At 32.8% G+C, this 17,088-nt stretch overlaps 1 long non-coding RNA gene across 3 annotated transcripts; it reads left to right on the top strand.

Moving 5' to 3' along the window:
* The first annotated feature begins 1,492 nt into the window (after window positions 1-1,492).
* LOC110006720 (uncharacterized) lies at window positions 1,493-4,902 on the top strand. 3 transcript variants are annotated; one of them, XR_002279921.2, is made up of 5 exons: window positions 1,493-1,924; window positions 2,026-2,321; window positions 3,742-3,803; window positions 3,893-3,970; window positions 4,597-4,902. It is a non-coding gene; the product is annotated as an uncharacterized LOC110006720 (long non-coding RNA). The 3 variants fall into 3 exon arrangements; XR_002279922.2 differs by having other exon boundaries at window positions 3,893-4,517; window positions 4,623-4,902; XR_002279920.2 differs by having other exon boundaries at window positions 3,893-4,517.
* The last annotated feature ends 12,186 nt before the right edge of the window (window positions 4,903-17,088 follow it).

Below are 17,088 nucleotides of genomic sequence, written 5' to 3'. Positions count from 1 at the left end.
CTCTAATGGCTTCCCTTCCTTTATTTTTCACGCCCCAATGCTATCTCTCTCTCCTCCATTAATGGCACCAACTATCCAACTCGTGCCCTTCATCAGACACCCAATCCTACCCCAACTCAATCTCCCAATACTTTTGCAACCACCTAATCCTGCCCCAATTCAATTTCTCAACACTTTTACTCCCAACAATGTTCTCTTGCCCTGGTTGAAAGACGAATTCGCAGCTGCCAAATGCTATATAGACCCTCTATGCTCTCACTTTCGATTGGTTTTGATAGGTCCTCTCAATATGACTCAGTTTTAGCTTGTATACATCATAGCAAAAATGGAAACCTGAAGGCACAGCCCATGATGCCCAACTTTCGTCAATTCAAGCTCTTTAAGCTAAGGGAATTTCCAGACCAGGCCGAATTCCTCTCTCAAGACTCTGGGTGAAACTTACCCAAAACAAAGACGCTCGATGAAGGGTAGGTAGAGAGAGATCCAAAAAGCCATTTTTACCCATGTAATGCAAAGAAAGAGAGGTAGACCACAATAGAGGAAAAAAATAAATTTTCCTTCTTGAAGAACAAAAGTTTTAAATTTTCACTTTTTAAAAAGTGATTTAGGTTTTTGAAAAACCGAAAAATGGGTAATTTCATTTTTTTTTATAAAAAATGGTTATAAAGTCCAAAAAAACGAACAAATATTCGGTATTTTGATAATAACGTAAACTAAAACGGATATCTACCGAATTTTCCCTTTTGAAAACCATTGAGAGAATGTGTGTCATTTAAATTTTCATTTATTAAATTGAAGTAAACATAAAGTCTGAAAAACTCGTGTTAAAAAATCAAAATAAAAAGGAATAAAATTTTCTCCAAATAAAAGTGAAGTGAACTGAAAAATTAATAACGTAAGAAAAATAATTAAATTGTATACGGAAATAATTAATAACAAAATGAACTCCATAAATAAGAAGATTGATAAATAAGAAGATTGATAGAAAAGCCCGACGTGTATTTAAGTAGATTTAAGAAGAATGATAATATATAATAAAAGTAATGTTAAATTTAATTATTTTATTTTTTGGGTGTCTAAAAATTATTATTTTTCAAAAGTTGAGAACATAAATTATTTCCTAAATTTATATTATCATTGAGAGCTTAACTATTATGTGATGAAACGAAATTAGTAAAAAATTAGAACGTAACAAACATTGTAGAATGCTTTTCAAGTTTGGACAAACATTGTAATATTTATACTACATTATCAAGCCAGAATTAAAGGGTGGACTTGCGTCGGTGAGAATAAAACAAGATCCATATATAAAGATAAAGTAGGGTAGATGTACTAGAAATAAAAAAAATTTAAAAGAAAATAATTACTCTCTAAAAAATTTAGCAAATCCTTATTGTATACGATGATGAAAATAATGAGTTTTAAAATATAAATCACGGTAAAAATTTATTAAATCTGTTAAATACAGTAATCTCACATGCTATTCCAATTTATAAGAGAGAGATATAGCAAGGGAACATCAAGTGTTTTTGTGGAGCTTGAGAAATTCTTATTACTGTTCCAACTTTCGTGTTTGATAAAAGATGAGAACTTCAAATCAAAACTTCAATTTACTGTTCATCTCCTTAAGTCCCTTTGTAACAAAAAAAAAAAAAAAAAAGGTTCTGATCGCAAGGTCGGAACTCAAAATTGGAAGTTCGTAAGTTCCTGTCATTTGATAACCCTACCCTCTTTTCTCTTCTTCCCTGCTGAGCACTCCTCTCTTCGCCGCTAAGCACCCCTTTGTTCGTTCATAGATTTTCCACCGAATAAAGATTTTCGTTCTGAAAACCCTAAAAATCCCCTTCTATTATTCCCTGCGAAGCCAGTGATCCATTTTTCTTCCACAGCTCAAGTTCTTAGTCATGGCATATGAAGATGATCCGTGAGCTCAATTCATTTCACTGATTTTCCCAATTCTTTTTTGCCATTTTTTTCAGCGTGAATTTCCATAATAAGTATTCCTTTTTTTTTTTTTCAATTCAGTTACCATGATGAGGATGGAGAGCCATTGATGGATCCGGACATGGGTTCAGAACCAAAAGAAGAAGATTGGGAACGGAGCGATCACCCACGCCAATCATGGATTCTGGTGAAGAAGATGAGCCTAAAGCTAAACCTAGAAAGAGGCTTATAAAGAAGAGTAACAAGGAAAGCTCGCCTGAAAATGATTTTTTTTGGCTGATGAAGTTCAGGAAAATGAGGATTTTTCAGCTGGCAAGTTGAGGGGAAAGGAGGGATCGAGCAACAAGATAAAACCAAAGGAAGAAAGGGTGCAAAAGGTAAAGAATTTGGAGTTGGGTTTATTTTTACATTTTTTGGAGTCAGTGTTTGTCGATAAATTATTGTCAATACTACAAAGTTAGATTGATTGATTTTGTGAATCGTTGGATATTTTAGATAAACGAAGCATTGGGGTTTTGAATTTTAGTTATCTATGAGTAAAATGTGAAACAGAAAAATGCAGCTAGCATTAGTGCACAATTCGGGGATTAAGGTCTGAATTTCATTACTTACACAAAAAAAAAGGTCTGAATTTCATTTCTCTCTAAGTAAGGTTTGATGGCAAAATTAGTCTTTCAAGGTGGGAATTAGGGTTCGAATCCTAGTTATCTTATAAAATATGTTTGCAAAGAAATTTTTGTTTATATTTTGTTTACAATCCATTAGTTTTTAAATCTGGGTATAAGGTTGGAATTTGACTTATCGTTTTCAGTGAAATATGGTCACATTGAAACTCTTGGATATTTGTAGAAATTAAGGATGGAATTGAGTGCCTTTGGTGTTTATGCCCTTGAATCATGGTTTCATGGCTGAATTTATGATGGGATTATAGGTTTTAGTTATTTGAAATGTATATATTTCTGGTGCATAATTACGTTAAAAATTTATGCACATCATCTACTGACCACGACCAACGGTAAAAAATGAAGATGGCTACTGCCTACCACCCCAGGCCCCCAATGTTATATGAATCACCCAGAATTGGCAAAGAAAAACTATTGGATCCACCAAGTGAAAAGGCATTGCAATAATCCAAATCTCCTCATCTTCTATGGACATAACACACAAGTTTGGGAACTCTTATTGGGGAATTGGATTCCCCATGATGCATTATTTGCTGATACTGAGTCAACAAGATGTGATATTTCGGATGGTTTGGGGAATGCTCCAAGCATGTTGGCTTAGAGACCTCCCCTTCCATCCCGATAAGGATTTCAAAAGGACAAATGTCAAATGTATCATCTACTGTCAAATTGCCAGACATCTTTCATTGCTTCATTGTAACTTTAATCTGATTAATACCCTACACTGAAATTACTTGAGTTTTTCCTTCCAAAAAACAAATGCATTTACATTATTCATTATTTTTATTATGGATATCCTAAATCTTATTTGAGTTATTTCTCAAAATTTGGCCTGTTTCTAATGACGGCAGCTCCAACAAGAGTTTTTAGATCGCGGTGTGCTATTTGTACTTAAAAAATTGGCTAGAGCCCCTGCCAGATGGATGTTTGCCCAACATCAATGTCCAAACTGCTTTAGTGAATATCTTAACTGATGTATGCACCTTTTGCACCTCATCATGCTTAAACTTCATTGTGAGGCTTAGTTGTATTTGTTTGAAACATAGGTCTTCAGTGCTAGTTCTATGTGCATCTGATCTGATTGATACATGCTTGTGTTGCATGTATGATACAGTTGCTGATTGATGTGGAGCAGTTTGACTGGAATAACAACTTACAAAAAGTGGCTTGGGGAAGGTTTGCTACCAAACTAGCCTTTTTCACATATCTTTGTAGTTTGTGAATGGAAGTAGTGGGACTAAAATTTGCTTTTGGTACCATGCAAGGTCATTATGTTTTTGTCACGATCTGAAGAAGAGACCACAGCAAATAGGAAGCTGGCAAAGGAATTGGTTGATAAATGGGTATGTCATGGTTCCCTAGTTCATTTGTTTTTACACCTAGAAATTTTGAGGAAATGTTGCTTTCATGATTTAGATTCTTCAGGTGTTTTGCATCGCACACATTCTTTTTTGTCTTCCATCTTGGACGAGTGTGTGGGTGATCTCATTTAGTTAGTGAAATTTTGTTCTTTAGATTGTGTCTTTTTATAGAAATGCACAAACGTTCAGCATTTTGAATGTCTTCAAGAAGGCATTCAAAGTGATGCTGTCAACCACATGCTTCAGTATCTAAAACAAAATGGAACAAAGCAAAATTAAAGGCTCAATTTGGTTTGAGCGTGCATTTTTGCTGCCATATACTGTTATTGTAGCACATGCATCCAAACGCAACTCAGGGCTGTTTTGGGGTAGAGGTGTGCGTGTGTGTACATGTGTTCATGTGACTATCTATTTTGAAGGGTTCAAAGGGCCATATAGTTGGTCCTCTGTGAATAATAACCGTTTGCCTGTATTATGCATGGATTGATGGTGAGTAATACACCTCGAGCTTTTTGGGTATATTGATAAGGTACTCAACTGCAATTTGTTTTGCAAGTTTAGCTGCAATGTTCACACAAATTCAATACATATGGGTGTTTTTCTTACAGGAGTTTACTTATGTGACAAAGTACAGAGGCAAGTCTTTGCTTATATACTTCAATGATTAGAGAAGATATTTGGCACGGATGCTTCAGATTGAAGTAATGTGGAAGGGGGAAGAAATAAGTGTCAATGTCTTCCTCAAGGGATCTCAGCATCTCAAGACTGTCTTCTAAAGCATCTAGTTTGTCCTTTCATTAAAGTTCTATTTGTTGTCTAAATCTTTCTTCTTTCTTTTTTTAATGTTGGTAACATTGTGGGACAAATAACAATGTTGTTTTATTGTTGAATGAGATATATTTTTGAGGTTGGGATATGGATGTATCAGTGGTGAATGTATGTCTAAGTAGTATTCAAGCTATTATAGGTTATTATTGAATGGGCTTTCTTATTGCTTGCATATGGATGCATTCATTGCGCATGTGTGTTTGTATGTTGTGTTGAAGCTATTATAGCACAATCCAATAGAATACAGGAAACCAAACCCACAATTGCCATGGCAGATATGAGTGTGCATGTATGTGTGCACGTGTGTGTGAGGAATAGATAGAGAGCGAGAAAGTTTGTAATCGGTTTAAGAAGAAAGTCGACAGCCTGCTTATGAAATTTAAACACCTATTCCACTTTATATTTGTAAAAAGACTCAACAAATTGTATATTCACAATAGCTAAGAAAATATATTGATTTCTATTTTGAGACTCTACAAATTAATATTCTACAAATTAATAAAATAATTCAATTGATATTGTATTCTAAAAAATAATATTCTACAAATTAATAATAAATAAATAATATCTATATCTCAATTTTAACTTTTTACATCTTGACTATTACTCAAAGCTAATCCAATACAAATACCAGGTTATCAAATACAGAAACCAAAAACTTTTTAAGTAATTTCTAATTTACAGTTCTTCAAGAACTTTCAATTTATGGTTCATGAACTTGCTTCCTGTTATCAAACAAGCCTGAGAGATGGTGAGAATAAGTCAAAGGAAATAGACAGATAAAGTTGACAAGGTTTACAGTGTCAAAAAGAAAATGGATATAAAATATTTTCTTTTAATCTACTTGAGAAAGAATATTTGAAAATTGAAGTTGAAATGGTATTTGGAATAAAGTATTTATACGAGTGCATCTGTTAAGGCCTATTCATATTGATCACATATAAATAAAGTTGGTAATAAAAATGGTATTTTCTACAGAAATAAAATGCCAAATATATGTTATTTTTTAACATTTATTTCAAAATATTCAAATCATACATTTGAAACTCAAATTCTTTAAAACTATAGATGATATTAAATATAGTTTTATATTAAAATTTACAATTAAAAATAAAAAGAATTAATAAATCAATTTAACCTGATGATGTTTTTAGTAGTTATAACATATTATTAATAAAATAATAATGTAGTAATTCATGTATTATCATTTAAAAAGTGAATTTTTTTATTATAAAAACTAATTTTTAAATGAAGTAAAGATATTTGTAGAGGAAAGTTGAAAAGGTTCAGCATGAAAAAAAAAATTAACCTATATAGGAAACAATATTGTAGGGGATATTGGTTTTTTTATTAGTAAATTCAAATATACTTACCATTAGTCTCTTCCAATGTTCCAAGTTAAAGTTAAAATTAATAGCTAGATCCTATAACTCTCTTCCAATTTTCAAGGTAACTCTTTGGATGGTGCAAAAAGGAGAAGAAGTTCCTTGGGAGCATGGTTCTCTATGGTTGCAGTTCATGGTTTTGGTGGAACCTCTGAGAGTCTCTTTATCCCATGCTTATTGTGCAGCTAATTTTTTAGTTGATTCTTTGGCTAAAGGTAGTGCTTCCCTACCGTCTCTTGTTATCTCTTCTAATGTAATTTATTTTTCTTAGTCATTGATAAAAGCTAATAATATTTGTCAAAAAAATTTCAAGGTAACTCTCTTCCAATTTTCTATTTGAAAAGAAAAATATTACAATTAACTCTCATCCAAGTTCAAATGGATCTTGAATTCTACGGTGTTTGAAAATTGAAGTTAAAATGGTAAATGAAGCACCTATACGGGGCATCTATAAAGGCCCATTCACATTCAAAGCATGGGCCTAATCACACATAAATGAAGTATGTAATAGAAATAGTATCTTCTACATAATAAAATGCTAGATGCATGTTATATTTTAATATTTATTTCAAAATATATAGAAATTTTAGGACCATACTGTTAAAAACTCAAACTCTTTAAAACTACATGTTATATTAAACATAGTTATATATATTAAAATCTTAAATTTTAAAAAAGAATTAATAAACTAATTTATTTTGAAGATGTCTTTAATAGTTATAATGTACTACTAATAAAGTAATAACAAAGTAATCATGATTTTTCATGAATATCATAATTAGATGTTTCTAACTATAAATCTTCCAATGTGTGTTTATTTTTATTATAATTTTATTAATATTAATGTAATATTTCATGTATTATGACAATAATAAGCATTGTTTCATTAATTACAATTATGAAAACTATATAGAATTATTAACAATATAATTAAATATTATTAATATACTCAATTAATAAAAATAAAATTTGATAGATTTATTATAATTAATTAAAATTTAAGATAATAATTTAAATTATTATCGTTAATTGTTTTTATAGTAATATTAGAATCAACATTAATAATGTGATCGTAATAGTATAATGAATATTAAACCAATTATGTAAATGTAAATGTAATAAGAATCATAGATAAATATTGCGAATATGTTTCACTTTCCCATTGGAAAATCATTTAATTATTTCCATAGGAAAATTATGAAATTATTTAGGTGATCGCTTACCACATATTAATATATTATTCCATTGCATATTTATACAAAATTATTTATATAAATGCTTGAAACATATCTACATACTCTCGATTATATGTTTATATAATTATTTATGCGATCGGTTATTTCAATGTACCCCTTGATCTCTATCTCCCTGTTTTATTCATTTTTTAACATAAAAATTAGCCCCAATAAACCATTTTATACCACCTCAAACCAAAAATTATTTTATCATTTTTTTCCCTTTCGACCCTATTATATATCCCACTCTCAATTCACCACGTTCCAAAAACCTTTTTTTTTTATTATGTTTTCCCCATTTTCAACCCCTCAAGGCATTAGGTCTCCCACTCTCTCAATTCACCATATTGAGGACTCTCTCTCTCTCTCATATAAGTCTCTCTCATGGAAAAAGAGACTTATCGTGAGAGAGAAAGAGGTGAGTAATTCGTTAGGGTTAGCATAGTGGTGAATTGAGAGAGAAAGCCCTTGCTATAGTGAAGAGAGAACTCACCTTGATTAAATGAGACAGGGGGAGATCTAAGCGGTTGAAAATGGTAAAAACATGGTAAAAAAAAGTTTTTGGGTTAAAGTGGTATAAAATAGTTTTTTGGGACTAACTTGTATATTCAAAAATTGAATAAAACAAAGAACTAAGAGATGCGGGGCACCTTGAAATCTTTAGGGGTTTTTTTATGCTGCTTGAACGTAAAAAAAAGCAAGAGGGTCTACCGTGAAATCAGATGGGGAATTAAGATTGTGAATGAATTTTTTTCAATAAAAAACTCATTTGTAGTCGTAGAGCCGAATCCTCTTTTTTTGTAATTTCTCTCCCATTTTTTGCCCAAAAAACAATCCGCTTTTCTTGTAATTTCTCTCCCATTTTTTGCCCAAACAATATTAAATTTAATCCAAAATGTTGGTGTTAAAGCATGTAAAAAACCTCTAGCAAAATTTTAGAGTGTAGCCATTATTTGAAGAGATGTGTAGTTGAAATTATCTGATATTACCCAAAATAACAAATTTTTGATTCCTCACTCAATGTTGCGCCAAATTTATTCAAATTTGTCCCAAAATGTTTTTAAGATATTGATCTATAAAGTTCTAGCAAAAGTTTTTGAATCAAAACAAAGAATATCGATGTATATCATTTTTTGTGGTTGTAAATATTCCAAAAAAGTTTTTAGTGATCCTCTTATTATGATCCAATGGACCTTGAATCCTTGATTTTCCTCCCACCATGTTGTTTGAAATATCTATTATTCTCTTGTTCTCTTTCTAGCATAGGAGGCCCATGTAAGCAACCGCTATTTAAAGAGGCCAACAACTACATTCTCGTCCTCTAAATTTTTTCAGTCAAATTTTCCATTTGTTTATATAAATCCAATTTACGCCATGAAAGCAACCTCCGATTAAAGAGGCCCACAACTTAGTGCAAGACATTCCTCTTAAAACATTTCAGTCAAAATTTCGGTAGGGAGCTTGGTGTACTCCCACCAGACCACATTGTACATTACTCCCTCAGCCAAAAGATCTAACTAATAGTTGAGAGGATGCTTTTGAAATTCTATTTTGGGATCGACTTTAGAATCACTATATCAACAATTACATCATTTTTTTTACAGAAATTATCAAATTTTATTGTTGAAATTACTCTAGATTTACATCTTTCAGAATTAAAATCAACTAAGAAGTAACCTCTCTTTTGGCCAAACCATCTGCAACACTATTGGCCTCTATGTACACATGATGGAATGATACCGATATCTCAAGTATATCTATCACTTGGAACCATAGTTAGCAAGTGGGGACTTTCAATAAATCGGCCTACCTTAAAATCGGGAAAAATTCATTTTTATTTTAAAAAGTCAGATGAAAAAATCGGATAAAAAATACAGATCGGTAAAAATACTTCATGTAAAGATATAGCCAATATATCGGACTAGGCTCAAGAAATCGGATAAATACATATATAAAAAATACACCATATCAAACGTACTTAAATACATATAAAAAAAATACACCATATAAATTTTCTCATTAAATACTTTAGCAAATATCATACCCACTTAAGTACATACCAAAAAAGATAAAACTTTTTCTTTTTTATCATAAGATGCTTTAACTATGATGTAATAACTTTATAGCTATGGTTAGTGATTAGGATTTATACTTTATATGCATGCTTGCATTTGGGTGGGTTTAGGTCCTCTGTTTATACTTTCTAGAGAGAGAAGGCGTAGAGGAGAAAATGAAAGAACGGAGAACTGCAATAAAATTCGTCGATATTACCATTTTTTTGGCAGAAACCAGGCGTTGAAATTCACGGAATATGTTGATTGAGATTTGAGAGGGAAGGAAGTGATCTCTAAAGCTTTTTTTCTGGCAAAAATGGCCGCCCATGGACAGAAAGACAATGATTTTTATGCAATTTTAGAGTTAAAGAAGGAGTGCTCTACTTCAGATCTCATAAATGCGTACAAAAGGTGCGCACTTGTTAGATTAACGCCCTTCATTTATTTGTTTTTCTATTCACTTAATCATTTTTTCTTGATTCGAAATGTTACAGGGTAAAGATTTTCTACGTTTTAGCTTTTTGAAACTTTGGCATTGTGTTTTTCGATTGTTTTCGAAATTCCACATTGTGCAGCTTTCATCTCCTTTATATAAAACTTTTGCTACTCTTATTTATGAGGATTTTCACTAATTCATATCGAGATTTTTTTAATTATATGAAGATAAAGACCTTTTTTTCCTAGAGATTCTAGAGAGAGAAACATGGCCCTTTTTATTTTTTCACATACGTTTTTTTGGTCATGTTTTATTCGTTTTTCAAAAAGCGCGATTTTAACGGTATTATGAAAAATACATGTCTTTTTGACAATCTTTTAAAAAAACGATGTTTAAAAAGTTTTCCAAAAATTTGCCAATTTTTTGAAAAATTTAACTATTAGTCACCGAATTGATAACTATACTTGGCACCACGTTGACCAAAGCATCCTATGGACTCATTGCTCCTTATTACACCATCTAATAACGTCCATATAATCCCCTTCCATCATACAAGAAGTCCCCAAAATTTGAGATCTAAGGAACATAAGACCTCAAAAAAGAGCTGCAAATTCCGCAAAATTCGCTGTTGCATAATCAATCAGTCTTGTATAAGCAAAAATGATTGTCCCATTCCAATCATGCACTACTCCCCCAATACCGGCCTTACCTTAGTTACCATGAGAGCTACTATTAAAATTTAACTTGAAACAGCCCTGCAGAGGAGGTAGCCATCAACCAATAAGACTGCTCCTCACAACTCTGGAAAATACGAGATTAAATAAATTCAACCTCACATCAATCTCAGAGATTCCCCTACCTTATTTAGTAATTGAAAGCCAACTCCATAGAGAAACTTAGATCTTCTATGGTAGGTAAAGCTTAGATCTTCTATACTACAGGAGAAGTACAAAAACATTTCCCTTTGTTCAATCCTTCAAACCTTAGGGTCCCAAACATACCGGTTTTACCCTACGTAAGCGTAACAACAAGGAGTGTTTGGCCAAAAACTAATGAAAAAAAAAAAAAAAAAAAAAAAAAAAAGAAAGAAAGGTCAGGCCGGGGCAAAGTGGGCTACACTTGGCCAAGCCTACTTTTTAGGGCGGGCCGGGCCGGACTACCTGAGCCATTGCCTGCCCTAACTCTAGGGAGTGAATGTGGGATATGCTCCCGTGGGACCACACGACCTTTTGTCTTTCCCCATACGAATATGAGTACATCAATCTCATTTGCCCACAATTAAGGCCGGCTAACACGCGTGAGTGGTTTTATTGCCGATGGTCCAGCATGGGCCCACGAAAAATGACATTTTGTGACCATACTATTTGGGGGAGGTGAAACATATATCTTTTATTAGAAAAATGCCAATAATATTGTTTTTGTCAAATTATGTACGCAAGGTCGTGTTACGAAAGACAATGAAATGGAGCATATAATTAAGGAAAAAATAAATATAAGAATGCAACCTTATACTATAAGGAAGGGCACGCGGCAACATCTTTCACCTCTCTCTAAAAAAAAATCGAGATTTCAAATCCCTTGCCCAATAGCAAAGAGAACAAATTATATACGGACCCCAACCATTAAGAAAGGAGTTATTATAGTTAATAACGACAAAATAAATGTCTCTAGAAGCGTGGAAAAAAATCTGGGTTGTTGGTTTAGTGGTTTGGAAGCGTGTATGAGAGAGATAGGTCTGTGGGTCGGGTCTGGGTTAGGCCCACCATACCCCATACCTGACCTGAGTAAGGGGTGGGAATGAATCAGGTCATGTTCAGGTCGATCCCTAACCTTACCCGACTAGTTACAAGTTTAACCTGGACCATCGAGTCCAAGATAGTTCGACCAGGATAGGAGCCCTTGTGGGGGTCTCCTAAACAAAAATTATAAAGAAAAAGGTAGTATATATTCTTTATTATACAACTTAGTATTATGGGAAAAGTTTATATGGAGCCGAGGCTCTAAACAATCAAATTAGAGCCTACCTCAAACATTTCACTAGAAGAGGTTGTTTTGATGCCCAAATATCCTCAAATTGATAATATCGACATCAAGATGCATGAACATGAGAAAGAAAATGGATTTTAAGTTATGAAAATAGTGTAATTTTATAACACATTTTTGGACCATCAATTTTCAATATTTTTAAGTTTTCATAGATCTGTCAATGTACACTGTTTTTTAAGGTTTAAACTTTATAAATAAAGATGAAAGTATATTTTAAGGTTGTCACAGAGATTTCCAATATTGAAACCACATTTCTCGATACTATTTGAAGGTAGAGTCTAATTTGATTGTTTAGAGCCTAGGCTCTATACAAACAGCACCCTAGTATTATTAATACGTATTTACACTAATATATAATAGGTCAGGTTGACCCATACTCAACCTAACAAGATTTAAGCTGTTTTAGGACCCGGACAAGACTGGGATCGGGTCAATCCGAAATCTAGATACCCACCCAAACCCTGTCAGGTCTACCCAACCCAATTCCCACTCCTATGAGTGGTGTGGCGTCCAAGTATTTGACATTTAACACTGGCAACTCTTCCAACTTGTGTCACTTGTGTTTTTTTGATGGGTGTTTTGAAATTTAATCAAATTAATGACATAAAATGATAAATAATTTATCTCTTATTAGTATTTTGATAAATGTCCCTAAAAATTCAAAGAGTCCAAGCTGATTATGATAAATTTCCTTTGATAGTTTTTTGGAATAATTTAGGAGTAAAATTTACATACTGATTACAAAGTTTGCAGTTAACAAATAATGACAAACTTGGTCCACCTAGGGATCAAATCATGGCCATTGCACCATGATTCACGTTTGCTCCCAATAAAATATCCCTCGAGACTGGCACACCCAGTCAAAACCATCCTGGGAAAAAGGGTATGTAGCTTGATAAAACAAGTTAAGGCCACCCTTCTTTTGATTAATACCACTAGAAAAAAAAGGGCTCGGACTTCTAAGCTCAAGGGTTGCTAAGAATCACAAAACTGGGGCTTAGATTCTTTAGGTTTCAAAATTTCATGATAGTTAGTAGTTTGGATCCAAGGGTATGTAGATCATATTTTGCATATTCTGGGATTGACACCAGAAAATGCATTTAAGGGCAATATTTTTGTCTCTTTGAACATATAATTTATATGTTCAAGTGTGTTCAAAGATATCTAGTTGTCAAATCTTAATAGAATGTTTTGGAGTAAGCGGACAATAATGTTAATCATCTGACACAATTGACACTAGTTTGTGTTATTATTCTAAACTCATTCCCAGTTATCTAAATAAGGTTGATAGTTGTAGATCCCATATATATAAAGGTTATCCCTTCAATATTTACTGTATTTCAAACTTCACTATTCCGGATTGGGAATTGGTGGGGATCAATCTGGTTTCTAGTCAAAATAAAAAATCCGTCTGATTTTTATAGACTTGCTCGGTTTTGTAAGAGAACCAGAAGAGTCTATCAAGAAACCAACCAATCCAAATAGCATGAATCTCTTAAGTTTCACCCATTTTATTTTTATTAAACTTTTTTATTTTTCAAAAATTATATTTTTTTTTTGGGGAAAAATTTTCCACACAAGAGAATAGGTTTAGTTGGCCGATCTGGACCAGATTTCCAGAGGGCCTGTTTCCCGGGCCGGCTCTTGAAAGAATGTACAAATTTAGGGGGACATCACTGTTCAAGTACTTGAAAGATTCGGATGTGATGTTCATAAAATCTGTCTTTTGATCATATTACAAATGTGGACTGACGATCATCCAAGTGGAAGGATTAGAATTGAATCCATTGAGATTGATCCCATGATTTGTGGAATTGTCACCGTCGATTTATCCCACTGTTAATTGGAGTACAAACATCTCAAGCTTATGAATTAGCGCAAAATCGTGACTGTTGAATGCCCAAGAGGGGTTGGGACGTTGGATGTTTTCATTTGATTAAGGGAAAAGGTTTCTTTACTTCCCCTACAGCATAGAAGATCTATGCTTCCCCTACCATCCAGCCGTTAAATTTTGATCAAGAGAGTCATTCACCGTTTGATCTTAGATCCAACGTCTCGAAGTATTTTATTTTTAGTTTCTTTTATACAAATTAAATGAATATGAAATTTCGTATGTGCCATTTTCTCATTGGGGCGCACCTATAAAAAATAAAAAAATTAATTTTTTTATAAAATAGAATGACTAAAATACCCTTTGAAACTTTTAAGGGTATTTTGGTTATTTTATTTTATTGGAAATATATTTTTTCATATATTTCGCTAGTGTGAGTTTAATAGAGGATTGAACGTCCAAAATTTGATATCAGAATAATTTATAGAAAAAAATTAAAAATAAACAGTGTAGAGACGTGACATTGTGATTGGGGCAATCTTAGACCTCAATTCATAATGGACGGTTGGATAAAAGGAAGTATATAAGTTTTATACTGCAGGGGAAAGCATAAAAAGCTTGCCCTTGATTCTGATAAAGCCCAATAAATTTCTTACACTTGCCGGAGTATACAATCCATCTACTCCTTCAGCAAAATTTACAATAAGAATATCTTTTAGATCTCAAAAATTGGGGATGTGATCTCTAGAACTCGCAACTAACCTCAAAGGCAAAAAAACTCTCTATGTGCATAAAAATTAGGCATCTCAAGATTGTATTGGAATCATCCAATATTTAGAGGGACCGATACACATACTCAAGAACTCAAAACTAGATTGTTTATTTCAAAAACAATAATCTAGTTATAATGAGATGGATCCCAATATTTCAAATCGGAAACAGTTTCCTAAACACGTGTTTCCCTCTTGAAAATAAATGTATACTATAATCCCGAGGGAGCATAGTTTATGTTCTCTAAGGTAAATCTGCACCGTTGATTGTGGACCGGGAATTTTCTTTTGAGCGCATAGAATTTCTATTCATGTCCACACTTATTCCCCCCTTGACCCGTTATTTAGTAGGTGAGACTTCTTATTAATTCCACCTCACAACTTAAAAAATAAGTCTCATTTGAGTTTCTAGTTTTAACTATTAGGTGGTCGCTCCTTAACCAATATAATCTACTTTAAAAAATAATAAATAAATAAATCTCATTTGTTTTGAAGGTACCGATAATGTATCTTTGTTTGATATAAATATACATCATTTAAAATAGGGGAACATGGTTTTTGGTGGCATTAAGCATTAGTACTCGTATATTACGATTTTGAAAATAAATGTCAAAAAATGTCTAAATTTCTAAAATATCTACATAAGTGTATATCTATGATACCGATACATACAATCAATAATAGAACACAATGCCATGTTACATAACCTCTCCCACTCACTCTCCCCCAAATACAAAACTTCCATTACGGACTAAGACACTCACTGGCCCGAAACAAAACAAAAAAATGGCAATCCCTCTCTCTCTCTCTCTCACGCCAGGGTATTACGAACACATATATTATGCTCCCTCATGAGCATAATGTACTTTTACTTTCTAGGTCAAACGACCTACTTAGGAGGTTTTCAATCAGAAATTTTGGAAACCACTTAAGAATCAACGATTATTTTTTAAAAAAAAATTAAAATTGAAATTTGAGTTTTTGAACACTAAGACTCACAATCTAAAAATTTGATCTCTATTCAATCCCAATATATATATATTTAAAGTGCATAGAAGATGCAATTAGAATTTTTTTTTATTGAAGTTAATCCATGGGTTGAAAATGTAACATCCCCAAAATTTAGGGTCCTAAAATTAATTCTAACTTCTAAATGGGATTTTACCTACGGGAGCAACGGTATACTCCAATATAATATCTTTGGGGAATGATTTTATGCAACAGTTGTATGGTAATATAATGCAACAACCGTCAAAAACCATGTTAGTGCTATTTGTTTGATCCCAATTTTTAAATGTACACTATTTTCATTCCATTGAACAAATCACAAAGAAACCAAATTTGAAAATTCACCCTATAAAGTGTTTTTTTAGCCCAATCAACATAAGCTATCCATTTTGTTAAGATCCTTAGACATAGGCCTTAGAAGGATTTTTCTCTTTTTAAAATTTTTAGATAGTTGTGTTATCATTAGATGAACAATGTTGAAAAAAAAAATGGTACGGAGTTCATAAAAGTTTAGATATTGAAATTCATAAAATAGTCGGTCAAGATTCAACATTGGAGGGGACTCATTTTAACCATATCTATGATGCAAATTGAATTTTATTTTTTTGAAAATTGACTATTGACATGAAGAGAGGGTATATGTAATTTTTTGGGTCATACAAATGCTACAAAGATAGTTTTCTAGAAGTGTGATTGCGTTATGTTATCATACAACCGTTGCATGAAATGACTCCCCAATCTTTTGACATCACAAAAAAGGAAATTATTGAAAGTGCTCATTTACTTTTAATATTAAGAGATCATAATCGTTCTTGTCTGTTTGTCATTGACTAGACTCAAAAGATTTTACATAATCCACTCTTTCGGCTAGGGGTGGCAACGTGTCGGGTTTGGTTGGACTTAGACCCAGACCTAACCCATCGGGTCAAAAAATTGGACCCATATCAGTATCCGTCGGGTCCCAGTCTACACGTGGGGTCCTAGGTCTGGTCGGTTCCATTGCGACCTTATGACTCGGAGCTTTTTTGTTGTTTTTTTTTTTTGTCATTTTTTTACCATCTTTTACCTCTATTATTGAACCATCTTTTACCTCTATAATTGACAAGAATGTTACAATCGCACGTCATTAAATTTCAAACCGTTTATTTGTAATTTAATAGTTAAATATGATTACGAGTTTTTATTGTATACGATTTTTAATACACCCAAACAAATAAGGTTCAAAATAAAATATTTTATCTCCAACGGTTTACGGGTATAAGTTGGGTACAAACGGGGTCCGATTAAACTCGAATCCGAATAATATTGAGGTCTAGGTTTTGGATATGAACCTAACTCATCGGGTCCAAAAATTAGGCCCGTACCCAGCTTTGAAGTCAAGTCTACTGGACGTGTCCTGGGTCCAGTCGGTTCATTGCCGTCCCTACTTTTGGCAGTACGTACGCACAAAATCTGTCTCTCATGTCGTCCGCGTTTACATAGTCCTCCTCTCTCTCTCATGCCGACT

The sequence above is a fragment of the Amborella trichopoda genome, chromosome 4 (genome assembly GCF_054954075.1).
Source record: "Amborella trichopoda isolate Santa Cruz 75 chromosome 4, AtrichopodaSantaCruz75HAP2 v2.0, whole genome shotgun sequence".
NCBI classification, from domain to species: Eukaryota; Viridiplantae; Streptophyta; class Magnoliopsida; order Amborellales; family Amborellaceae; genus Amborella; species Amborella trichopoda.
Note: the sequence above shows the minus strand (reverse complement) of the source record. Positions and strands in the feature narration are given on the sequence as shown.